This window comes from Lactuca virosa, chromosome 7 (genome assembly GCF_052849685.1).
Source record: "Lactuca virosa cultivar CGN04683 chromosome 7, Lactuca_virosa_CGN04683_v6, whole genome shotgun sequence".
In the NCBI taxonomy this organism is placed as follows: Eukaryota; Viridiplantae; Streptophyta; class Magnoliopsida; order Asterales; family Asteraceae; genus Lactuca; species Lactuca virosa.
The window spans coordinates 58,782,526-58,789,706 of record NC_136432.1 but is presented as its reverse complement, the minus strand read 5'-3'; positions in this window follow the sequence as shown (position 1 = coordinate 58,789,706).

Genomic DNA, 7,181 nt, shown 5'->3' with positions numbered 1-7,181 from the left:
AGAATACCCTCTTGGGTCGACCATTTCCCAAAAGCTACCAATCTTAGACCAAAACCCACATAAAGAGGACATAAATAGATCTAATGAACTAATGGCCAAGATAAAAACTTGATTACCAGAAAATGTAGCAAATAGAGTGTAGCTTCTGACTCTACTCTTTCCCTCTTGAGCCCTTTATCTTCTTCTTCTTCTTCTTCCACAAGCTTCAAAAGCACACAAGATCACTCAAAATGGCTCACACACTCAAAGAAAGCTCTAGGGTTTCGTGGATTAGGCTTTGGGACAAGGAGGTCGTAAATGAGGCCAAGGGGTGGGGGTTAAGGAGCTTAAATAGGGTGCAAAACCCTGAAATTAGGGTTTCATCCTGGCCGAGCTACTCGTCGAGTCGAGGGCTCTTGACTCGTCGAGTAAATGGCTCAAACCCCGCACATAATCTGCCTTATACTCGACGAGTTAGGGCCACCAACTCGTCGAGTTCCTCTCTTAAAATGAATAAATAAATAAGTTAAATGCATACCAGGAACCAGACGTTACACATGACATGTGTAACGCCGTAAATTTTCAAACATATTTTTCATTTTAAAACCGCATACTTTTCATAACAAATTGTATAAAATCTCGTTTATTCAAATTACAGAGCACAACTCCATTAATAATCCAGGATCCTCAAAATATAACTCTTTCTCTGGTGTGTACAATCAAGCCGGTGCCGTCCCGCGATCTCGAGAAAACCTGAAACACAAAACACATAACACGGTAAGCACAAAGCTTAGTGAGTTCCCCAAAATACCACATACAACACATGCGCCACTCGAGGCTACAGTACGACCCCCCGGTCGATGTGTCTCAGCGGAACCCTCCAGTCCCGTAGCTCGTTGGACCCTCTGGTCCGGTCATAACTCGTTGGACCCTTCGGTCCGATCTGTATCGTTGGACCCTTCGGTCCGGTCTATATCGTTGGACCCTCCGGTCCGGTCTATACAACACATAGCATACATATATCACAATGCACATAATCTCATACATACACATAGCACACAAGACCCTCTGGTCTACACATAAATACCACTCTAGGTAATGTATAGTGAGAAGACTCACCTCGGATGAAGAACAACTCTTATAATCACTGCTGCTACGCACCGGACTCTAACTCTGTGCCAAACCCACAATAATCTCAATTAGGAGCTAAGTCCAACCTCTCACTTATCGGGTCTAAAGATAGACCACCTATCCGCCCATTAATGCCCTAAGTCCATTGGGCCCACCAAGGCCCAATAATAAATGGGCCCTCACACGGCCCAAATCCCAACCAAAAAGGCAAGTCCAAACCAAAGGCCCAAAGCACATACATACACTTCTCTAGTCCAAGACTCTATTACATGAGGTCCAAACTCTCGGCCCAACACTCAAGGCCCAACAAAATGCTTAGACCAAAAACCCCCAGAAGGAGTTACGCGGGGCGTACCCCCCCTGGTACGCTCAGCGTACCCAACCACTCAAGGAACTGATCGGGGACCTCAACCCAGTACGCAGGGCGTACTGGAATTACGCGCCGCGTACCATCAGGCTTGCTTAATCCATTTTCTGGGTCTTAATCCGTTAAGACCTTAGCTCAAATCTTGGATCTGGACTTCCTAACATCTCTTACTCCATAAAGTTAACAACTTTAAGCCTTTGCATGGCTGATAAGGCCACAACACATGAAAACTCTTGCTTTCTTAACCCAAAGTGCTCATAACTCATGCATGGGTAGATTCACATGATCAAGGCCTTATTTTTATGGTTCTCCACCACAAGAAACACTTAAAAGGACAGGTTATTAAGCTATGGAGTGCATCAACTCATAAAGCCTCAAGCTTGGAACCAAAAACCCTAAAATTGGTCCAAGAAGCACACAACCATAACAACAAGGAAAGTTCTGAGCTTTTTACCTCCAAGTGAAGCTTCCCCCTCTGCAGAACTCAGATCCAAGCTTGCACTCCAACTTCTAGCCTTCACAAGAATCTCCTCTTCTTCTTTACGAACACACAAAGGCACTTTAGCTCCAAAAACACTCACACAAGCTTAGAACGAAGGTTGGCTCTCTTTTAGGGTTTCACTCACTCAAATGGTGGCTGAGGATAAGGCCATAACCTTCTTTATATAGGGCTCAAGTCTAAATTAGGGTTTTGCATCTGGGCCGGTAACGCCCAGCGTACTTCATGGAGTCCACGTTTATTAAAAGCGAATGAGTACGCGCAGCGTACTCTTCAGTACGCCCAACGTACTCCTTTGCAACATTTCCATAAAGGGGCTTCTCTTGACAATTTGGAGAAGAGGAAGGGTTAAACAGATATACCCAAATTCCCGGATGTTACAATTCTCCCCCACTTGAATTAGATTTCGCCCTCGAAATCGCTCCTTACCATACATAGATCGAACCCAACTACCCGAGATGCACTAGCGAAGGTCCTTAAACCATACAACAATCGCTTCCACAGATACTCGATCCCACCAGGGTCTCCTGACCCAAAAGGGCAGACCCGACTGTCGCTGCGGTACTCAATCTGAATCTTCAGAGCTTGAAAACTCTTGCGGTCTATCTCCTGGCCAGATCACACTCGAATCATCCTCCTGTTAACCGCCCGCCGACTAATAGACTCTAAGAACACTCTACCAACCCTGATTCCCTGATCAAACCCGATCTCAACTCAAAAGGACAGAAAGATCATAATCTCCCCCCTTTCTCCAGGACCTACTGTAAACACCAACATCAGGATTCATCAGAGGGGATGAACCCAAAACTCTAATCTTGGACACCAGAAATTGATCATGCTCGCCTGGGAATATTCTCTTACTTTAATAACCCAATAGATGAACCTCATGCTCACCCATCCCATAACCAAAAAGGTTTCACCGATTCCCATCTTATAATAACTGTCTCGACTCTTAGTGACGCACAAGTCACGCAGTTCGCTTCCCTCAAGCGAACACTACACTCTATTGAAGATCGGATCACCCCTGAACTCTGTCGATTACTGCTCAATAGTTTCGTGCATCCCGCTGCACCTCCCGAACCAAGGCCCTGACCTACTCAGGTCTAAGACATCAGATGACAAACAATACCCCTCATATGGAATCCCACCTCCGATTCCAGAATCTCATCTCACCTATCCAACACACCACCAGGACTCAACTCAACTCGAGAGTTTGGTCCGACCCGTAGTTGTAACCACTCGTCCCCAAGACCCAATCAACTCATGACTCGTGACCCGCAACCCATGCGTACTTCACTTATCCAATCCCTTCGGATTGCGATGTCCACACCTTACTTAGAATATAATGATTCCCGATCATTGAGGAGACCCCGGTCTCGCCCCTGGTCCGACCACCAGGCTCCCAAAAACTCATAGATTAGGGCTACTCATGCTTAAAACTCTTCTGTGTCATGCTCTGATCAAGAATGCTTCATCATAACAACCTCTCGCTAACTAGTGCGTACTACGGTTCCCCATAGCATCACAACAACCTCCTACTGACTAGTGAGTACTACGGCTCCCCGTAGCATCACAACACCCCCTCTCTGACTAGTGAGTACTACGGCTCCCCGTAGCATCACAACACCCTCTTCTGACTAGTGAGTACTACGGCTCCCCGTAGCATCACAACACCCTCTCTCTGACTAGTGAGTACTACGGCTCCCCGTAGCATCACAACACCCTCCTCTGACTAGTGAGTACTACGGCTCCCCGTAGCATCACAACACCTTCTCTCTGAATAGTGAGTACTACGGCTCCCCGTAGCATCACAACACCCTCTTCTGACTAGTGAGTACTACGGCTCCCCGTAGCATCACAACACCCTCTTCTGACTAGTGAGTACTACGACTCCCCGTAGCATCACAACACCCTCTCTCTGACTAGTGAGTACTACGGCTCCCCGTAGCATCACAACACCCTCCTCTGACTAGTGAGTACTACGGCTCCCCGTAGCATCACAACACCCTTTTGCACTAACTCATTGAACTGCAGCTCTTCGCAGTCCCACCCCACTAACTCTTACCACTTCACAATCTCATCCTCAGGTTGACATCACACTGCGATCATTAACTCATGCTTTGCGGCCCAGCATAGATAGGTACACACACACCCATCCAGGCTAAGAATCACTACTTCGGACGACCACCGTCGTGACAAAAACCTCTTTTTCTCGCTGCAATTCACACTCTCAAATAAATCCATTTGATGTCAATTAGCTGAAGGGCCCCCACCGAAACCATAGACACCCGATGCACCACTTGTCATCTCAAACTCAAACTCAAAATAATCCGAGATTTAGGACATTAAACTCGGATACCCCGGAATATTCCATCTCCCAAATTAAAACACGGAGAAATTGCCGACGACTCAGAACACGAAGATGACAATCCGAGACTTCCTCCTCTATTGCTCAAAACTCATGCAAGAATACTCATAATAACCCTGAAGTTGATTGCTCAATCAACTTCTTTCCTTCCCATACTGCATATAATAGCCCATACTCTGAACCAGAAACTCTCAACCGCCGAACTAACCTCACAAGCCAACCACCTCGAATTCACCTTTTTAACCTTGAAGGATTCCTAACCACCACAAGGTCTCCGACCAATGGCCACTTGCCATGGAGACACTCATTCTTTCTCAAACACATACCACATGCACTATCTCACTCTGCACCTCCCCTTGACCACCAATAACTCTGGTCTCAGGAATCCACACCGCAAGCCTCTCTATCCAGTTCTCTAACCACCCTTGAACAAATCTCTAATCTCCTCAAAAGTACCCGGTTCTCCCCCATTCAGGGTTCGAACCATCACCAATTGGTTCGCCAACAATCTAACCCACATATTGTTTTTACTAACAACATCGCACCTACTCTTGGAAGGTGATACGCAATGCTCGATGATCTCCCCGATGGAGGTCAAGCAATTCCAAATACCCCGAATCTCCAATGAAATCCTCAGAAACTTCTCATCATGACAATAAGAGCCACCGCCCCAATATCCTCTTCTTGATCATCTGCCGCTGCAGCTAATACATGCCCTACTATGCTCAATAGGGTGTATCCTTGTCCTTAACCATCTCAGTCCCCGATGACAACCTGCTCATGCTCTAACATTACCTCTCGGCAGACCTACTGCCCAAATACTCTGATGAAAGATCGTAACCAAAGCTACCCTACAGGGCTCACCCCCAACCATGGAAACCGGAAATCTCAATACCTCTCCTGTTTCCCATAGGAACAGAAATAGCACCGCTCAGGTCATAGAAAATGACATCTCCACTATCGGCTGATTGCTCAACTCATGCCATAATCCTCCATAACCGCCATCTCTACTCATTCCTGAGTCTTGCGACTCCAATTGGCATGTCACCAACAATCCCTCGGAGCTAACTCGATTTCCCCTTTTAAGGTATGCTCCATTAAAACTCGTTCATCATGGCCCTCTGGCCCCATACTCTTTCACATCTGATCTCGGTCTAGCCAATCACCACGGAATAACCGGTAGAACCAATAACACTAACTGCCACGGGTCATGGTACTCGAACCATGCGGCCACCTCTCGATCTGCTACAAATCATGGTACTCGAACCATGAAATCACCTCTCGATCTGCTACCAATCATGGTACTCGAACCATGCCATCACCTCTCGATCTGCTACCAATCATGGTACTCGAACCATGACATCACCTCTCGATCTGCTACCAATCATGGTACTCGAACCATGCCATCACCTCTCGATCTGCTACCAATCATGGTACTCGAAACATGACATCACCTCTCGATCTGCTACTTAGAACGTCTGGAATACTCCCTGCATCGAGTATGGGTCCTCTGCTTTCAGTAGTACAGGCCCATACTACCTGCCACATCTACCCATACTCTTTACACGGACCATTCCCGATTCCCTAAGTAGCTGCTCAACATTCTCAATCACCAATCCCAACACGCGTGCTCGCTCCCCAGCGAAATGCTCTACTCTGTCCGCGTACTCATCTGACTAAGGTCACTTCCTAGGCTCTTCCTAGGTTCTTACACTTCTCCGCCATCAGCTGCTGAGAAACTCCTTATGATGCCAGTCATCTACCTCCTGAATATCGTCACATTCACTTGGTAGCCGACTCCCATCATCGGGAATTCCACAAAGCACGAAGCAAGCAGCATTCGGGCATCGAAATAACACGTAAAACCCGCTCTAGGTGATAACTCCACTTGCTCTACTCATACTCAAAAGACATCACCGAACTCTGAAACTCTACCCCCGCGGGTATCTAGCTACTCTCTCGGTAGGCTCCACAAATGCTCATCTAGGTATCTTTCCTAGATTACTCCTCTACTCAATCCCTCTCTACAAGGATTCCCGCTGGATACACTTACTCAGCACATACTCGAAAACGCATCACATATAACAGCAACTCCTAGGCTAAGGCATCACAAATCAGGCCACTCTAGTCCTAAAATATGAAATACCTAGCCTATCTCTAGCATGCATAATATCTCATAATATCTCATAAACACATAAGGTAAGGGTATTTTAGGAAATCACCGTTCGGGCTCTGGCTGATTGTACACACTGCTCTTTCTCGTTTTCTCTTAGGAACTCTTGCTCGTTTTAGAAAAAAATCATTTATTTTGAAAATTTTCCTCAATTCCTCAGTTTGAGTCCAGATATACCCGAAGGTGCATCCGAATCCCTCAAACCAAGGCTCTGATACCAACTTGTAACGCCGTAAATTTTCAAACAAATTTTTCATTTTAAAACCGCATACTTTTCATAACAAATTGTATAAAATCTCGTTTATTCAAATTACAGAGCACAACTCCATTAATAATCCAGGATCCTCAAAATATAACTCTTTCTCTGGTGTGTACAATCAAGCCGGTGCCGTCCCGCGATCTCTAGAAAACCTGAAACACAAAACACATAACACGGTAAACACAAAGCTTAGTGAGTTCCCCAAAATACCACATACAACACATACGCCACTCGAGGCTACAGTACGACCCCCCGGTCGATGTGTCTCAGCGGAACCCTCCAGTCCCGTAGCTCGTTGGACCCTCTGGTCCGGTCATAGCTCGTTGGACCCTTCGGTCCGATCTGTATCGTTGGACCCTTCGGTCCGGTCTATATCGTTGGACCCTCCGGTCCGGTCTATACAAC